Source organism: Lissotriton helveticus (genome assembly GCF_964261635.1).
Source record: "Lissotriton helveticus chromosome 1_1 unlocalized genomic scaffold, aLisHel1.1 SUPER_1_unloc_46, whole genome shotgun sequence".
NCBI lineage: Eukaryota > Metazoa > Chordata > Amphibia > Caudata > Salamandridae > Lissotriton > Lissotriton helveticus.
In genome coordinates, this window is record NW_027611688.1 from 903,287 (window position 1) to 921,493 (window position 18,207).

The following is an 18,207-nucleotide window of genomic DNA, read 5'->3' on the forward strand; positions in this document are numbered from 1 at the left end:
GACGGATTGTTCAGAATGTTTTTGGCTCAGAGCAGGTGAGAGAAAGGCCCCCCGTGTAGGTATAGATCTATATCAGTGCACAGTGAAGGGTGACATTCAGCAATCGGAAATGGTCTTTTGTTTTAATGTTCAGGAACTGTGGTTGGAATAAAGTAGAAAACACAATTGAGACCAGACAGGCGTGCATCATCGGTGACCATGTTTAAGTGCTTTGGGGGTCAGGCCTTACTATCTCCTGGTTCCATCGATAAAAGAATAACAAAGCAGGTTTTTTGACTGCTGTTGATTTATGCTAATTGTTAATTTAAACCCTTTAGGCCCATAAAATGAGGGCTAGAGAACACAGGTGCAATCCTAACAGAAGACAGCCAATCATGGGGTTGTAATTAAAAACCGTCAAATGCTCTTTTACGTGCTGCACACAGATGGATGCTATTTTCCTTTTCAAAAGGTTTTAAAAATGATAAGTCTATTTTTAAGTAATAGGTCAGTGGCTAAGGGGTAGTGCAAACTGCGGGTGATTGCGGTATGGGACCGTGCTTTGGTGCGCATTGCTCAGTCTTCGGGTCGGGGGTGCATGCTAATGGACCCCCTTTTTCTAGGAAAGCGGAGAGGTGAATTTTAAAGGAAGAGCAGGCAGAGTGGGCAGGGTTTCGTTGCCAGCCTGGGAACCTGCTTTTATTAGATGGAAATAAATTGATGTAGTTTCTCTGGGACACTGGTTTATAAATGAATGTACATTTAAAGAAGATGCCAACAACCGAGGGGGTAGGGCAGGTTGGTTGTTACATGTGCATTTCAACATGAAGGGGTCGCAATTTCCAATAGCTAACGCCAGTAAACTAATTGTAGTATTCATGTAATGCAAAACACGACAAGGCATCTGGCGCTTTCCAAATATATGTCCCCTAGAGTCACTCGGAGTACTGCTTTTCTTTAAAGATGTGGGGATATTGAGACATCATGAGGGAGTCTTTAAGCTTCAAGGTACGGGGTTGGGGAGCGCGCACGGGTGGTGGCGCCTCTGTGATTGATGACGGTGATTGCGCGGAAGGGAGCCTCCGCGCTGGTCGGGCATTTGCAAGGATGGAGCAGCTAGTAGCCGCTGCTCTGCCGGGTCCTCTTGGCACAGGGCCAAGATAGGCGCAGTCATGTTTGCTAGTCATTTCCAGCTTTCCGTTGTCCATCAATAGACAGAATGGACATGTAGGGGGACGGCGAAAGGGTGAAACCCAACAACGGGCGTCTGTGTGGAGGCTCGGGAAGCCGTCTCAGCGGGGCTGATGCACAGGACGAGGCCGAGGGCACATTGAAAAGGGCAAATAGCAATTGCTTCCACAAAGGGCCTGACTGCATTCAGGTCTCTCCTTGTTAAAAGTTTGAGAACGTGGTGTATTGTACACAGGCGGCAGTAGGAGGCCTTTCACAATTCTTCTCTCCGGTGAAATGCATGCGTCACTTCCTTCCATCTGTGGGTGGCATGGCCCTGGGGTATTCCTAGCTATATAAGTCGTTTAAAAAAAAAAAAAAAAAAAACTGCGGTAGTACTGGGACTGGGGGTGGCATTGCTCTGGGGTATTGCCAGCTATATCAGTCGTTTAAAAACAGCAGTAGGGCTGGGAGAAACATGTGAAAATGCATTTGTTACTGATTATTTAGGTTTGCTGGTTAGTGATTGTGGCGTGATCTTGGAAGGGCTATCTGCAGGAAGGATGTGTAATGCTGACATAACAGTTGCTTCCATAACCAGAGTAAAGGCATACATTATGGAATGTCCATGACAAGTCAGAACAATCAACCTAATCTGCTCATTCATGCCAGATCTACTGCAAGGAGCTCCTGGTTTACAGGGGGCCATCTGTGGTAAGAGTTAACGGTTGCCGGTGTGTTGAAGTCGATATAATGGCAGACAATTCATCAATGAAGAGTCTGAGAATCTGCGTCACTGTGGTTGTGGCAAAAATCTGATTTTACTCGAAAGGTTAGGTTTCTATCCTGCCGTTTTTTCAGGTTACATTTCAAGATTGGTTCACAAGGGGTGAATTGGTTGCAGTTATTGGAAGACGAGATACAATTCTGAAAGCATTGTGTGGCTGACTATGGTTTGGGGATGCTTAGAGATGCCACATCTGCAGGTTTGTTGGGGCAATAGGTGTAAGGGGACACGGAATGCAGTTTTTCACTACATGGTAATTAGTCACCTAGGGTGCGGAGGTAGCCAGCAGTTGGTGCTACAGGGGCATTTTTGCCGGTTGTTGTGCGTCATTAAGGGAGTTAGCCAATGACTAGATCATCTCAGTGTGAAAACTCATCACAACTGATGGAAATATTTTGGTGACACATTCCCTGGGATTAATTGCGACAGATTCTCAGGCAATGTGAGGAACGGTGCCAGTAAGTCCTTACCGAGGACTGAGGGTGTGCAACACAAGGTGCATGGAGTGGGCCTTTGGAAGGTACTCTATTGTAAAGCTCATCCCAATAAAATGTGGAGATGCATTGGGACTTGCTTAAATGCTTAACACTGCTATGCAGCACTTCTTCTCCTGGTAAGGAGCTCCCATCGCATCCTAATACAAGGTGGTGACTCATTGGGTTTGGCCTAATTGCCAAGTACTTTTATGCAGAGCTTCTCTTTTTCCTTCAACTACGGCAGTCTCTCGTAAGGGACATATGGGGTACAATGCAATTCACAAAGAGTGGGCCTGGGGAGGAGAAAGCATTTTAAACCTCATCCCAATAACTGGTGGCAATTGAAATGTGGTGTACTCCACAGGTACTGTGGGGGATGGAATCAGCATATCAGATTGAGGATGTGCGGTGTACAACACAATTAATAGAGTGGACGTGGGGAAGGAAACCTTGAATGGCCAAATATTTATATGCAGACTTCCTCATTTCCTTTTACGCAGCGGCAGTCCTTGGGGAGGACTGGTAGGGTGCAACACTATTATCAAAGAGTGGGCCTTGGCATGCTAAAGTGCATCCCATAATGGGTGGGGATTTATTTGTGGCATAAACCCCGAGCGATGTGAATAGCTACCAAATCAATCATCAGTAGGGTTGCTTGGGTCAGGGGCTAGTGATATGTCATTTTACATGTTAACAGTTTTTAGTGAGGGCCAATGGGGTGCAATACAATTAGCATTCAGAGGGCAGAAGGCAGGAGTACAGGCCAGTTAAAGTCCTGCATGAGAGGGTTTCCTGGTGGACACAAAATATGTAGCATAGCAGAGTCGTTTCTGAGGACTCTGGGGTGCCAGGTTGTTAAGGCGGTATGTTTGGTGGCGCCAGCTGAGGGTATAGGGAGCCTGGGGGCTGGCTGATAAAAGTGGAATGTCATATGGGTGGCTTTGGCAGGTTAGACTTAGACATAGCGTGCTGCAGACATTGACTTCAGATGAGCATTGGACAGGGGGGCTGCACCTGTCTAGGGTAAGGTTGGAAGTGTTCGTGCAAATCATTCTGGGGGCCATTGCTTTGCATCCTGGAAGAGTGGCAGGGCGTTAGCGTGGGGGGAGGGCAAGGGTGCCAGTGGGGCTCCTTGCCCTGTGGCGGGGTCCCTGATAAGAGAAAAGGCTGGGGGACCCTTTTTGGATGGAAAAATGGTTGCCCCTGGAGCAGGGGAGGCAGTTATGGCGGCTCTAGGCTGGCGGGAGAGGGGGCCGTCCTGCTGGTGGTCCTGGACTCTCTGGCTCTACCCTAGTAGCTGGTGGCTTGAAAGGGGGTGGTGTTGTGTCCTGCTGGTACAACACGCCTCGAGAGATGCCAATTTGTATATATATGGTAAACTGTGGCGCATATGTATGGGCGCAGCATTTATGTGTGAATTTAATAAATGGTCAATGTGGGAAGTTTTACCCACAACTGAAATGGTGTTTTGGTATAATAATAAAGCTACGCAGAGGACATCAATCATTTGTAAGTGTTTTACTGGGGGGGGGTGAGCCAGGGGTGTTGAGCGAATGGCACGAGATATCCCCACTATGAGAGGCCACCCCCGCGACTAGGGGAGGGGGGCCTTTAGTGGGCATTCCGTGCCCGCCTCAGTAGGTGAGTTTCGTTTCTAGAGAGATACGTCATGGGGAGGGTCTCTCAGTAATGTGAGACGCTTGGTGGGCGTCTGAGGACCCTCCCTCCAAGGCAATAAGAAGAGCAGCACCCCTGGGAGTAGCCCTCTTTCGTCTCTCGCCTGATTACAAGAAGGCTGGCCGGGAAAATAGTTGCCCACCCACCCATCCCTAAGTTCAATTGTAGGGGGCGGGGTGGCGGGGTCCCTGATAAGAGAAAAGGCTGGGGGACCCTTTTTGGATGGAAAAATGGTTGCCCCTGGAGCAGGGGAGGCAGTTATGGCGGCTCTAGGCTGGCGGGAGAGGGGGCCGTCCTGCTGGTGGTCCTGGACTCTCTGGCTCTACCCTAGTAGCTGGTGGCTTGAAAGGGGGTGGTGTTGTGTCCTGCTGGTACAACACGCCTCGAGAGATGCCAATTTGTATATATATGGTAAACTGTGGCGCATATGTATGGGCGCAGCATTTATGTGTGAATTTAATAAATGGTCAATGTGGGAAGTTTTACCCACAACTGAAATGGTGTTTTGGTATAATAATAAAGCTACGCAGAGGACATCAATCATTTGTAAGTGTTTTACTGGGGGGGGGTGAGCCAGGGGTGTTGAGCGAATGGCACGAGATATCCCCACTATGAGCGGGGGATGGAAATGAGCCCAGGTAAGCGTTGCGCCAGACAGTGGCGTTTAAAAACACAAAAACAATTAATGAAAGTAAAATAAACAGCGCCCCCAGAAACACAGCACAATGCAGGCAGCCTTCACTGCCTCAATCTTCTCGAGTACTGGTCCCCAGAGCGCCTAAAAATAGCCTCAGGAAAGCCTGTCAATTCCGAAGACTAGCCCGCTCACCTGCGATGCAAATGGCAAGGCGGAAGTGAGTACAATGGGCGGAAGTGCCGCTGTTCAAGGACCCGCCGCAACTAGCGGCACAGAAGCCGTGGCGGATCGGTGTCCTGAGCGGGGGATGGAAATGAGCCCAGGTACGCGTTGCGCCAGACAGTGGCGTTTAAAAACACAAAAACGAATAATGAAAGTAAAATAAACAGCGCCCCCAGAAACACAACACAATGCAGGCAGCCTTCACTGCCTCGATCTTCTCGAGTACTGGTCCCCAGAGCGCCTAAAAATAGCCTCAGGAAAGCCTGTCAATTCCGAAGACTAGCCCGCTCACCTGCGATGCAAATGGCAGGGCGGAAGTGAGTACAATGGGCGGAAGTGCCGCTCTTCAAGGACCCGCCGCAACTAGCGGCACAGAAGCCGTGGCGGATCGGTGTCCTGAGCGGGGATGGAAATGAGCCCAGGTAAGCGTTGCGCCAGACAGTGGCGTTTAAAAACACAAAAACGATTAATGAAAGTAAAATAAACAGCACCCCCAGAAACACAGCACAATGCAGGCAGCCTTCACTGCCTCGATCTTCTCGAGTACTGGTCCCCAGAGCGCCTAAAAATAGCCTCAGGAAAGCCTGTCAATTCCGAAGACTAGCCCGCTCACCTGCGATGCAAATGGCAGGGCGGAAGTGAGTACAATGGGCGGAAGTGCCGCTCTTCAAGGACCCGCCGCAACTAGCGGCACAGAAGCCGTGGCGGATCGGTGTCCTGAGCGGGGATGGAAATGAGCCCAGGTAAGCGTTGCGCCAGACAGTGGCGTTTAAAAACACAAAAACGATTAATGAAAGTAAAATAAACAGCACCCCCAGAAACACAGCACAATGCAGGCAGCCTTCACTGCCTCGACCTTCGAGGCATGTTGAATGGATGGATTGGTCATCAAATTAATTTCCCGAACAGCACGCTACAGTTACAACATATGTAGACAATGGTGGCATCTCTTAGTAAAATGCCATCGCTAATTATGCCCGGAGCATGCATTGCGCTGTATGCCCGCGACATTACGTCTTCGTTGCGGGCGAGCCACAGACGTGAAAACAGAAACAAAAAGGAACATCACCATGTTGTTTTAGACTAATTAGTTGAGCAACCCCAGAGCTTCAAATGAGATTCGGCAGGGCTGCGTTTGGGGGGAATAAGGAGCGGCGTTGATAAACTAGTCAGTTCATTCGCCTTTAGGTAGCCCTGGAAGAGAATGTGCCAATGGCGCCAGAGGCGCGTTTGGTTTTATTTCCCAGGGGCCAGTCGGATGCGCCTATGCCTGGGGCGTGCTGGTAGGTTAGGCATTTCTACAGCGCTTGGAAGCCCGCATGGGAGAGTTTGCAGTGGCTTTCAGCGGCGCCTTGTTAAATATTACTGTTTACGGTCTCATCTCTAACGACTAACCTATGACGGGGCCGTCGCTGGGGGGTCCACACATCGTGCTTGGCACCTTAAGGCCCGTAAGGTAGCATGGGGTCGCAAGTTTAGATCTCGTAGTTAACCGGATTATACATGTACCAGCGGCCCTTTCTGCGGGGGGAGGCATTGGTTACAGCGCTTTTGAGGCCCGTAGTGGCAGTGCTTTAGTAAGGCAATACAATTGTGCATGTGCCAGGAATGTTATGGTCGACCGACAAACGGCGGCAAAAATACCCCCGCCCCCACGCAGCGAGGCGGCCTCGGCTTCCTGCACGCCCCTGCCCCCACAGGGGGGGGAGCGTCGGACACGCAGGGGCTAGGTGAATGCGTCCTGCAGGCCTTCAACGTAATTGTAATGTCCTCCTGCGGTGTACTGGGTGTAGGTTACCCTCAGATTGGAATAAGAGTGGGAGCAGTGCCCTAGCACAGCAGATCATCCTGAAATCACCTTTAAACTAAGAAGACGACTGGACTTCGACATTCTGATGATAGAAGACTGAAGAGAATCTCCCTTGTGGCCTAGGAGGGGCCACCCTGTGAACACAGGCACCACCCAGCACCTCGACGTCTGCTTTGCCGCCGCCTCCCGCCGGAGCCCGAGTGCAGAGCCTGACAAGACCCAGCTTCCCAGACTTATCCCAGCCCGATCCACAGTCCCTGCAAAGAAGGGACCCGTGGAGGCACCGAGAGACGTGGGAGCGGACATTTTGAAAGACCCCCGAGACGCTGACCGCGCAGCACCCGAGGCACCCTTGACTCTGTGCTTTGGGGTTTGAGAAGCCCCACAATCGAGCAGCATCTGCACCAAAGATCAGCCCTCCAGCATCTCCACGATCTGCGTGGGGCCCTTTTGCTTTGTGCCACTTGACTCGCCATCCCGGCCGCTTGTCACGTGGTCAGCGGCCATCTTGGCGACGAAACCTACAATTTACACTGTGGGTCTGGTTGCTCCAGACCTGCCCTCGCTCCTGTAGAAAGGAGTACCCGCTCTAACCTTGCTGGTCCGAGTAATAAGCCTTTTTCACTGTCCCCGTGGCTTGCATTTGCCAAGGCTTGTTTGCTTCAATCGAGTTGCTGACACCGCCATCAGCTAGAACCTTCAAGGGACAGTTCGTGATCGACTCCTGGACGTCCTTGACCTCTTCGTGTCCACGTGGCTGCAGAGAGAAGCAACCCCTCATCACCTGTTTGCACCCGACTTTGCCTGGTTCCAATCTGGTTCCACGGTGGTCACTGGCCAGTGACTTTGAACACTGTCCCCTCTGCTTTCAGGTCTTCACCACTTCAGATCCACCCTTGGATCCACCGGACACTTCTCCTTCACATCGCCTGCAGCGTCTTCAGCTTCAAGCGCCAAGAACCTGCGTGTCAAAACCCGACGCCACTTCGACCCTGTGCACCCGCTTCCTGTGGGTGAGGTAACTTTGCTCCGCCGGTGTTCCCACACTGGTGCACACCTCTAGGGTCTGTGTGTTAAGTTTTGTTCCTCTAGGTTCAGCGGAAGTGTCCTTAAACTTTAACTTTATGACTTTTACGCACCATTGGTTAACATTGGTGCATGCGTGCGCTTTCCGCACATCTCCTGAATCCCGAGGGCCATTCCCGACTTCAGCATTGCTTGTCCTGACTGCTCCCAGCGATTCCCTAGGCCCTAGGCCTAACCACTGTTCGAGTGGCCTCTCTTATACCACTTGTTTAGTATATGGTTTGAGTGGCCACCCGCCCTCATCCATAATTGTGCAACTTGTATGTTTAAACAGTGCTTTTGATTTAACGCTTGTGCCCCTTTATTCATAAAGAATACTGGGGATTGTTTTTAGTAATAAACACATATATTTTTATAATATATACTTGTGTGGTGTCCTTTCATTTGGTATTACAGGATTGTATGTGGTAAAACAGCTCGCTTAACACGACCTCTTAAGTTAAGCCTTTAGGCTGCTTAGTCCATGCTACCCCTAGGATAGCTTGTCTAATAAGGTTGACTTACAACCAGACACCATAAGGGATTGTTTGGTCAGGTAGTAGGTGGTTCCAGAATTGGAAACATCCCCTACCAGGCCTACTACTTCTTTGTAGTTTCGTCGGCACAGGGACCACTAGCCGGCTGGCAAGTGACCGGGCCAACGCGATGAGCCAAATGGAGCAGAAGGGCCCCACGCAGCACTCGTCGAGTGTGGAGGGCTGAACTTCGGCTCAAGAGTAGCTCAGGGTGGGGGCTTCTCAAACCCCGGTGCACAGCTTCGAGGGTCACTCGTGGGCTGCACGGTCAGCGTCTCGTGGTCAATTCAAGATGGCGGGCCCCACGCTTCCGGTCGCCTCCACGGGTCTCAACTCTGCAGGGACTGTGGAACGGGCTGTTAGAAGGCAGGCAAGCTTGATCTTGTTGATCTCAGTCGCTCGAGTTCCAGCGGGAACTGCAACTAAGTAGACGTCGAGGGCTGGATGGTGCCTGCTGCTGCAGGGTGGTCACTCCTTGACCACAAGGGAGATTCTTCGGGCTTCCACGTTGAGATGGAGGTCCAAGGGTCTAGAGTTTCGTTTCTAATGTTTCTTCCAGGAAATCTGATGTGCATTGGCACTGCTCCCACTCTTATTCGAATCTGGGGGGCGTGATTACCTGCTAGGTCCCCCCCTATGGGTGGGACCCAGGAAGTGGGTGGATACACCCCCTTCCTTTGATCCAGGCCGCCCTGGCACGAGGGCTGGAGTGCCCCAGAACCGGTTTGGCCGGATTATGCAAGGGGCAGCCTTGTGCGCCCCAAGCAGTGTCTGGTTTCTTTCAAACCTCCCTGCTACAATCCACTATCTCCTGTCTGGAGGGCGGTGACACCCTCCTGTGACAGGAAACCCTTTGTCCAGGCCCCATTTGGCCGAGTTTCGGTCAGCTGCAGGGGTCCAGACATTTGTCTGTGGCAGAGGCATCCATTTTGTGGATCTAAGGTCTTTGGAGAAATTAACCGCATTTAAGTAAAGCAACATGTCCTACCCCTCTAGAGGGGTGGAATGCTATCCCCGTCGCCAGAACTGGCGAGGGGATAGTATTCCAAATCGTATGACACCTTACACGACATGTTTTGATAAAGCCAAACCAGAGTTGCTATTTAACCGCGAGGATTATAAGGCACTTAAGAGTATATGGTATGGCATTATCCTGAAACAGCTTAGGGAGTTGTTCCCGACAGCTGCAGACAGGCTCAGCTCATGCTAGAGCTCCATCTCACATTAAACCACGCACTCTGCCTCCAGGATTGATGAGGCCTTCCATAGGAGTGGCTCACAGGTTTATATGTGTCCAGATATAGGTTTAGATATAGGTATACTATATCTAAGTAAGGGGTGATTACACCACCTTACCCCAGCTGAGTGATCAGCCAGTTGTGTCAATTTAAGAACCAGCCAGGGGTGGCAAAAGATATGCTGCAGCCCCTGGTAGGCCTTGGTGGCCCCTATGCCCTGGGCACCTATAGTGCATTATACAGGGGCTGACAAGGAGTCCATTTCCAATTGTGGTATGTACCTAGTGTGAGAAGTTGGCCTGGTAGGGGATGTTTCCAATTCTGGAACCACCTACTACCTGACCAAACAATCCCCTTATGGTGTCTGGTTGTAAGTCAACCTTATTAGACAAGCTATCCTAGGGGTAGCATGGACTAAGCAGCCTAAAGGCTTAACTTAAGAGGTCGTGTTAAGCGAGCTGTTTTACCACATACAATCCTGTAATACCAAATGAAAGGACACCACACAAGTATATATTATAAAAATATATGTGTTTATTACTAAAAACAATCCCCAGTATTCTTTATGAATAAAGGGGCACAAGCGTTAAATCAAAAGCACTGTTTAAACATACAAGTTGCACAATTATGGATGAGGGCGGGTGGCCACTCAAACCATATACTAAACAAGTGGTATAAGAAAGGCCACTCGAGCAGTGGTTAGGCCTAGGGCCTAGGGAATCGCTGGGAGCAGTCAGGACAAGCAATGCTGAAGTCGGGAATGGCCCTCGGGATTCGGGAGATGTGCGGAAAGCGCACGCATGCACCAATGTTAACCAATGGTGCGTAAAAGTCAAAGAGTTAAAGTTTAAGGACACTTCCGCTGAACCTTGAGGAACAAAACTTAACACACAGACCCTAGAGGTGTGCACCAGTGTGGGAACACCGGCGGAGCAAAGTTACCTCACCCACAGGAAGTGGGTGCACAGGGTCGAAGTGGCGTCGGGTTTTGACACGCAGGCTCTTGGTGCTTGAAGCTGAAAGGGCTGCAGGCAGGGTGAAGACGAAGTGTCCGGTGGAGTCCAAGGGTGGACTCAAGTTGTAGAGTACCTGAAAGCAGAGGGGACAGAGTCTGGGTCACTCAGCAGTGACCAGGGTGGAACCAGGACGGAACCAGGCAATGTCGGGCGCAATCAGGTGGTCGTCGAGGAGCTTCTCTCCGCTGTCACGTGGGCTCTGGGGCATCTGCGACATCCAGGAGCAGGTCACGATCTGTCCCACGCAGGCTCTCACCGTCGGTGCAGTCGGCTTCAAGTTTGGAGCAAACAAGCCTTGGTAAGAGCAATCCACGCAGGATCGGAAGATTGCTTCTCACTCGGACCAGGAAGGTCAGAGTCGGGGCTCCTTTTCAGGGGAGCTGGTGTGGATCTGGAGCAACCAGAATCACAAGTCTTCTTAGGTAGTTCGTTGGCACAGGGACCACAAGCCAGCTGGCAAGTGACCGGGCCAACGCGTTGAGCCAAATCGTGCCAAAGGGCCCCACGCAACACTCGTCGAGTGTGGAGGGCTGAACTTCGGCTCAGGAGTAGCTCAGGGTGGGGGCTTCTCAAACCCCGGTGTACAGCTTCGAGGGTCACTCGTGGGCTGCACGGTCAGCGTCTCGTGGTCACTTCAAGATGGCGTGCCCCACGCTTCCGGTCGCCTCCACGGGTCTCAGCTTTGCATGGACTGTGGATCGGGCTGTTAGAAGCTGGGCAGGCTTGATCTCGTCGATCTCAGTCGCTCGAGTTCCGGCGGGAACTGCAACTAAGTAGACGTCGAGGGCTGGATGGTGCCTGCTGCTGCAGGGTGGTCACTCCTTGACCACAAGGGAGATTCTTCGGGCTTCCACGTTGAGATGGAGGGCGAAGGGTCCAGAATATCGTTTCAAATGTTTCTTCCAGGAAATCTGCTGTGCATTGGCACTGCTCCCACTCTTATTCGAATCTGGTGGGCGTGATTACCTGCTAGGTCCCCTCCTATGGGTGGGACCCAGGAAGTGGGTGGATACACCCCCTTCCTTTGATCCAGGCCGCCCTGGCACGAGGGCTGGAGTGCCCCAGAACCGGTTTGGCCGGATTATGCAAGGGGCAGCCTTGTGCGCCCCAGGCAGTGTCTGGTTTCTTTCAAACCTCCCTGCTACAATACACTATCTCCTGTCTGGAGGGCGGTGACACCCTCCTGTGACAGGAAACCCTTTGTCCAGGACCCCCTTGACTGGGTTTCGGTCAGCTCCAGGGGTCCAGACATTTGTCTGTGGCAGAGGCATCCATTTTGTGGATCTTAAGGCCTTTGGAGAAATCAACCGCATTAAAGTGAAGTAACATGTCTTACCCCTCTAGAGGGGTGGAATGCCATCCCCGTCGCCAGAACTGGCGAGGGGATGGTATTCCAAAGCGTATGACACCTTACACGACATGTTTTGATAAAGCCAAACCAGAGTTGCTAAATAACCGCGAGGATTATAAGGCACTTAATAGTATATGGTATGGCATTATCCTGAAACAGCTTAGGGATTTGTTCCCGACGGCTGCAGACAGGCTCAGCTCATGCTAGAGCTCCATCTCACATAAAAACCATGCACCCAGCCTCCAGGATTGGTGAGGCCTGTCTATAGGAGTGGCTCACAGGTTTACATGTGTCCAGATATAGGTTTAGACATAGGTATACTATATCTAAGCAAGGGGTGTGTACACCACCTTACCCCAGCTGAGTGATCAGCCAGTTGTGTCAATTTAAGAACCAGCCAGGGGTGGCAAAAGATATGCTGCAGCCCCTGGTAGGCCTTAGTGGCTCCTGTGCCCTGTGCACCTATAGTGCATTCTACAGGGGCTGACAAGGAGTCCATTTCCAATTGGTATGTGCCTATAGCACATGTGTCATTAATTTAGTGAGAGAACAGCAGGCTGGGGGTCTGATCAGCAGGCCCACAGCCTCAGTAGTCGAAAACCAGTGAAGCAAAAAGCAAAAATTTGGGGTGACCATAGGATAGCAGACCCTACTCTCCTACACAACCCCCCCCCAAACGCAGGGACATTAAACTAACCTTGACCAGATAAGTCTTCATGTTCTAAGTGGAAGTACCTGGAGAGACCATCTGCATTACCATGGTCAGTCCCTGGGCGGTGCTCCACTGTAAAGTCCATCCCCTGTAGGGAAATGGACCACCTGAGCAGTTTGGGATTTTCACCCTTCATCTGATTAAGCCATAAGAGGGGCTTATGGTCTGTTTGCACCAGGAAGTGAGTTCCAAACAAGTAGGACCTCAACTTCTTTAATGCCCAAACCACAGCAAAGGCCTCCCTCTCAATGGCTGACCAACGTTTTTCTCTTGGGGTTAGCCTCCTGCTAATGAAAGCAATTGGCTGGTCTTGACCATCTTGATTAAGTTGTGAGAGTACAGCTCCCACCCCCAACTCAGAAGCATCTGTCTGAACAATTAACTGTTTGGAGTAGTCAGGACTCTTTAGGATAGGTGCAGAGCACATGGCCTTCTTCAGGTCTTCAAATGCCTTCTGACAGCTAACTGTCCACTGAACCTTTTTTGGCATCTTCTTGGATGTCAAGTCATTTAATGGTGTCACTATAGACCCATAGTTTTTCACAAACTTTCTGTAATACCCAGTCAGGCCCAAGAAGGCTCTGACTTGTGTCTGGGTAACTGGAGGAGCCCAGTCCTGTATGGCCTGGATTTTGCTTTCCAGTGGCTGAACCTGGCCTCCACCTACTAGGTGGCCCAGGTATACAACCTTACTCTGCCCTATCTGGCACTTTGTGGCCTTGATAGTTAGGCCTGCCTTTTGCAGGGCCTCCAAAACTTTCTTCAGGTGGATCAGGTGATCCTCCCAGGTGGAGCTAAAGACAGCAATATCATCCAGATAAGCTGCACAAAAGTCATCCAACCCAGTAAGGACTTGGTTCACCAACCTTTGGAAAGTGGCAGGTGCATTCTTCAAACCAAAGGGCATTACCACAAACTGATAATGTCCACTAGGGGTAGAGAATGCTGTCTTGGCCTTTGACTCCTCAGCTAGTCTGATTTGCCAGTAGCCAGCTGTCAGATCAAATGTGCTCAGAAACTTGGCAGAAGCCAATCTGTCAATGAGCTCATCTGCTCTTGGAATGGGGTGAGCATCTGTCCTAGTGACAGCATTGAGACCCCTGTAATCCACGCAAAACCTCATTTCTCTCTTACCATCTTGGGTATGAGGTTTTGGCACCAGGACTACTGGGCTGGCCCATGGGCTCTCTGATGGCTCAATCACTCCAAGCTCCAACATCTTTTGCACCTCAGCCCTGATGCAATCCCTGACATGATCAGGTTGCCTGTAGATCTTATTCTTGACAGGCAGACTGTCACCAGTGTCCACAACATGGGTACACCAGTCAGTTTGGCTGGGTGTGAGTGAAAACATTTGCCTGTGAGCCTGCAAAACTTGTCTGCAGTCCCTCTGTTGCTGGTCAGTGAGGCTGCCTGCCAAGGCTACTCCATCAACTGAACCATCATCAGGGTTCTGAGAAAGCAGGTCTGGGAGAGGGTCACTCTCTTCCTCCTGTTCCCCATCTGTGGCCATGAGCAAGCTCATGTCCTCCCTGTCTACAAATGCTTTCAAGCGATTCACATGGATTACCCTGTGAGGGCTCCTGGGTGTTCCAAAGTCTACCAAGTAGGTGACTTCCCCTTTCTTCTCAAGAATAGGATAGGGTCCACTCCATTTGTCTTGGAGTGCTGCTGGAGCCACTGGCTCCAGTACCCATACCTTCTGTCCTGGTTGGAACTCTACCAGCACAGCCTTTTGGTCATGCCAAGCTTTCTGCAATTCTTGGCTGGCCTCCAGGTTTTTGGATGCTCTTTCCATGTACTCAGCCATCCTGGAGCGGAGACCAAGTACATAGTCCACTATGTCTAGTTTGGGCTTTTTGAGAGGTAACTCCCATCCTTCCTTCACCAAACACAATGGACCTCTCACAGGGTGGCCAAACAAAAGTTCAAAAGGGCTGTAGCCAACCCCCTTCTGTGGGACCTCTCTGTAAGCAAAGAGCAGGCAGGGTAAAAGAATGTCCCATTTCCGCCTGAGCTTCTCTGGTAATCCTTTTATCATGCCTTTAAGGGTCTTGTTAAATCTCTCCACAAGCCCATTGCATTGTGGATGATATGGGGTGGTAAACTTATAGTTTACTCCACATTCCTTCCACATTGCTTTTAGATAGCTGGACATAAAATTTGTCCCTCTATCTGATAGTACCTCCTTAGGAAAGCCCACTCTTGAGAAAACTGCAATGAGGGCTTTTGCCACCACAGGTGCTGTGGTGGTCCTTAGGGGAATAGCCTCCGGGTACCTGGTGGCATGATCCACTACCACCAGTATGAATCTGTTCCCAGATGCTGTTTGGGGGTCCATTGGACCCACAATATCAATTCCAACCCTCTCAAAGGGGACCCCCACCACAGGTAGTGGTATTAGGGGGGCCTTTGTTGTGCCACCTGACTTACCACTGGCTTGGCAAGTGACACAGGAGCGACAAAACTCCTTGACATCCTCTGACATGTGAGGCCAGTGGAAGTGTGGAACAAGCCTGTCCCACGTCTTGTTCTGGCCTAAGTGTCCTGCAAGGGGAATATCATGGGCCAAGGTAAGGAGGAATCCCCTAAACTGCAGAGGTATCACCAACCTCCTGGTCATGCCAGGCTTGGGGGCTCTAGCCTCTGAGTAAAGGAGTCCCTCATCCCAATACACAGTATGGGTACCTTGGGCATCCCCAGCAGCCTCAGCAGCAGCCTGCTGTCTGAGGGGTTCAAGGGAAGGGCAATCTAATTGAGCCTGCCTCAGGTCTGCCCTTGAGGGTCCCCCTGTCCCCAGAAACTCAACCTGGTCAGGTTCAAGCTCCTCAGAGACAGTCTCCTCTTGGACTGCAGAATCAGTTTCCTCTGAAACCTGATCCTCAACCTGGGGCAAGGTGGAAGGCGAGGCCTTTCCTCTCTTGCTCCTTCTCTTGGGTTGTGGCTGGTCTATTGTCTCAAGATCCACCACTGGTTCAGGAAGGCACTTCTTAGCCTGAGCCCTTGTCATGGCAAGGACATGCTCTGAAATCCCTAGCATTTCTGCATGAGTCCTGTACTCCACTTCTGACCATGCTGAGCTTTCAAGGTCATTGCCTAACAGACAGTCTACTGGTAGGTCTGCACTCACCACAACTTTCTTTAGGCCATCAACCCCTCCCCAGGAGAAGTTCACAACTGCCACACTATGGGAGGTAGTGGAGTTGCTTGCATTGGTTACTAGGTAGCTCTCTCCTAGTACAATCTGTCCAGGGTCCACAAAGCCAGGGGTCACCATGGTGACACTAGCACATGTGTCCCTGTAAGCTTGAGCCAGTTTCTCATTTATTAAGGGAGTCTGCCTGTATTTGCCCAGGTTAGTGGGGCTTACTGCAGTGGGCAACTCAATGTCCACATCATACAGGAGAACTGCCTGTGTAGGGACTCTGACTAGGCCAGATCCTACTTCAATACCCAGGGTCAACCCAGCTACACCCTTGGACTGTGTTCCACCACTGCTTACTGTACTTGGGGTTGCAGTTGCTTTAGGAGCTGTAGTGGTGGGAACTGGATTTGCCTTGGTGCACTCACTGCCCCAGTGTGAAACTGATTTGCAGGTATTGCACCAAGGTGTCTTTGGACCTTTGTTCTTCTTCTTCTTGTTACCAGTTTGGGAACCACCCTCCTTACTATTAGTTTGGGGGCCTGAAGACTTCTGGTCTTTTTCTTTATCTTTCTGATTCTGATTACCACCCTTCTGGTCTGTTTTCTTCTGGTCACCACCTTGGTTCTGGGGTTTCTGCTTAATCCTTGTTCTGACCCATTTGTCTGCCTTCTTTCCCAATTCTTGGGGAGAGGTCAGATCAGAGTCAATAAGGTATTGATGCAACAGCTGGTTTGTACAGTTATTAAGGATCTGTTCTCTCATCATAAGATTGTACAATCCTGTATAGTCTGAAACTTTACTTCCCTGTAACCAACCCTCCAAAGCCTTAGTGGCACACTCCACAAAATCAGTCCAGTCTTGAGTCTGTGCTTTCTGGGTGTCTCTGAACAACAACCTGTATTGCTCAGTGGTTAGGCCATACCCTTCAATGAGAGCACTCTTCAAAACAGAGTAGTTTTTGGCATCCTCAGGTCTAACTGTGAGGAGCCTGTCCCTCCCTTTCTCAGAAAAGGAGTACCACAAAATTGCAGCCCACTGATTCTCAGGAACCTGCTGTACCATGCAGGCTCTCTCAAGAGCAGTCATCCATTTGTGGATGTCATCCCCTTCTTTAAAGGGGGGCACAATCTTGGTCAGGTTTCTATTATCATAGGCCCTGTCTTTTTCTCTTGGAAAATTGCTGCCACCAGTGACATCTAAGCCACTTAATTTCTGCTCTCTTGCCAAGGCAAGTCTAGCTTGAGCCAAGGCTACCTCCTCCCTCTCTATCTGGAGTTTGACAGCCCTCATTCTGGCCCTATGCTCTAACTTTTGAGAAGCATTCATGCCTCTCTGTGATTCTCTGGAGGCACTAGAAAGATGAGAGTCCCCTGAGGGAGATCTCACTCTTCTGTTGCCTGGGAGAGTCATATGTTGGGTTCTGGGGAGGTGCTGGCCCTCTCCATTCCCCAGTAGGTCCAAGTTGGCCTGGCTAAGCCTACCAACTGGAACCTGGCTACCCTGATCCTGTACTCCTAAGTCCTCAACATCTGAGTCCTCATCCAAGTCATCATCATCCTCCTCTTCAAGGGGATCAACTGCAGGGGGGTTCCCTCCAGTTCCTGTATCTAGGGAAGCTGCTTTTGCCTTCTCTAAGTCATCCTGTTCTAGGATTTCTACCAGGATTAGGCAGGTGGGGCTTCTGCCCCTTTTTAACCCTCTTGCTTTGCACAAGGCAATCAAGTCTCTGCGGGTTAGTTTGTCATATCCAAAAGTTGCCTGGGTAGGGTCAACTGTCACAGGACTAGACCCTGAGGCCTTTCCTGTGTCAGACATGGTTACTAGTGAGGTGTAAGTGGTGCACTTACCTACACTAAGTGTTTTCCTACTGGACCTTGCTAGTGAGTTGTAGTCAGGGGTGTGCTACTCCCTTCAACCTACAACTACTAAGTTCAGTAGAACTTAATATGCTAAGCTTTTGATTTTATATGTACCTAGAGGTACTTGATGTGATCTTTCAATTTGATATAAAGATTGCAATGGTAAAACAACAGCAAGCTCAAATCCGCACCGCTGCTCACCAATGTGAGAAGTTGGCCTGGTAGGGGATGTTTCCAATTCTGGAACCACCTACTACCTGACCAAACAATCCCCTTATGGTGTCTGGTTGTAAGTCAACCTTATTAGACAAGCTATCCTAGGGGTAGCATGGACTAAGCAGCCTAAAGGCTTAACTTAAGAGGTCGTGTTAAGCGAGCTGTTTTACCACATACAATCCTGTAATACCAAATGAAAGGACACCACACAAGTATATATTATAAAAATATATGTGTTTATTACTAAAAACAATCCCCAGTATTCTTTATGAATAAAGGGGCACAAGCGTTAAATCAAAAGCACTGTTTAA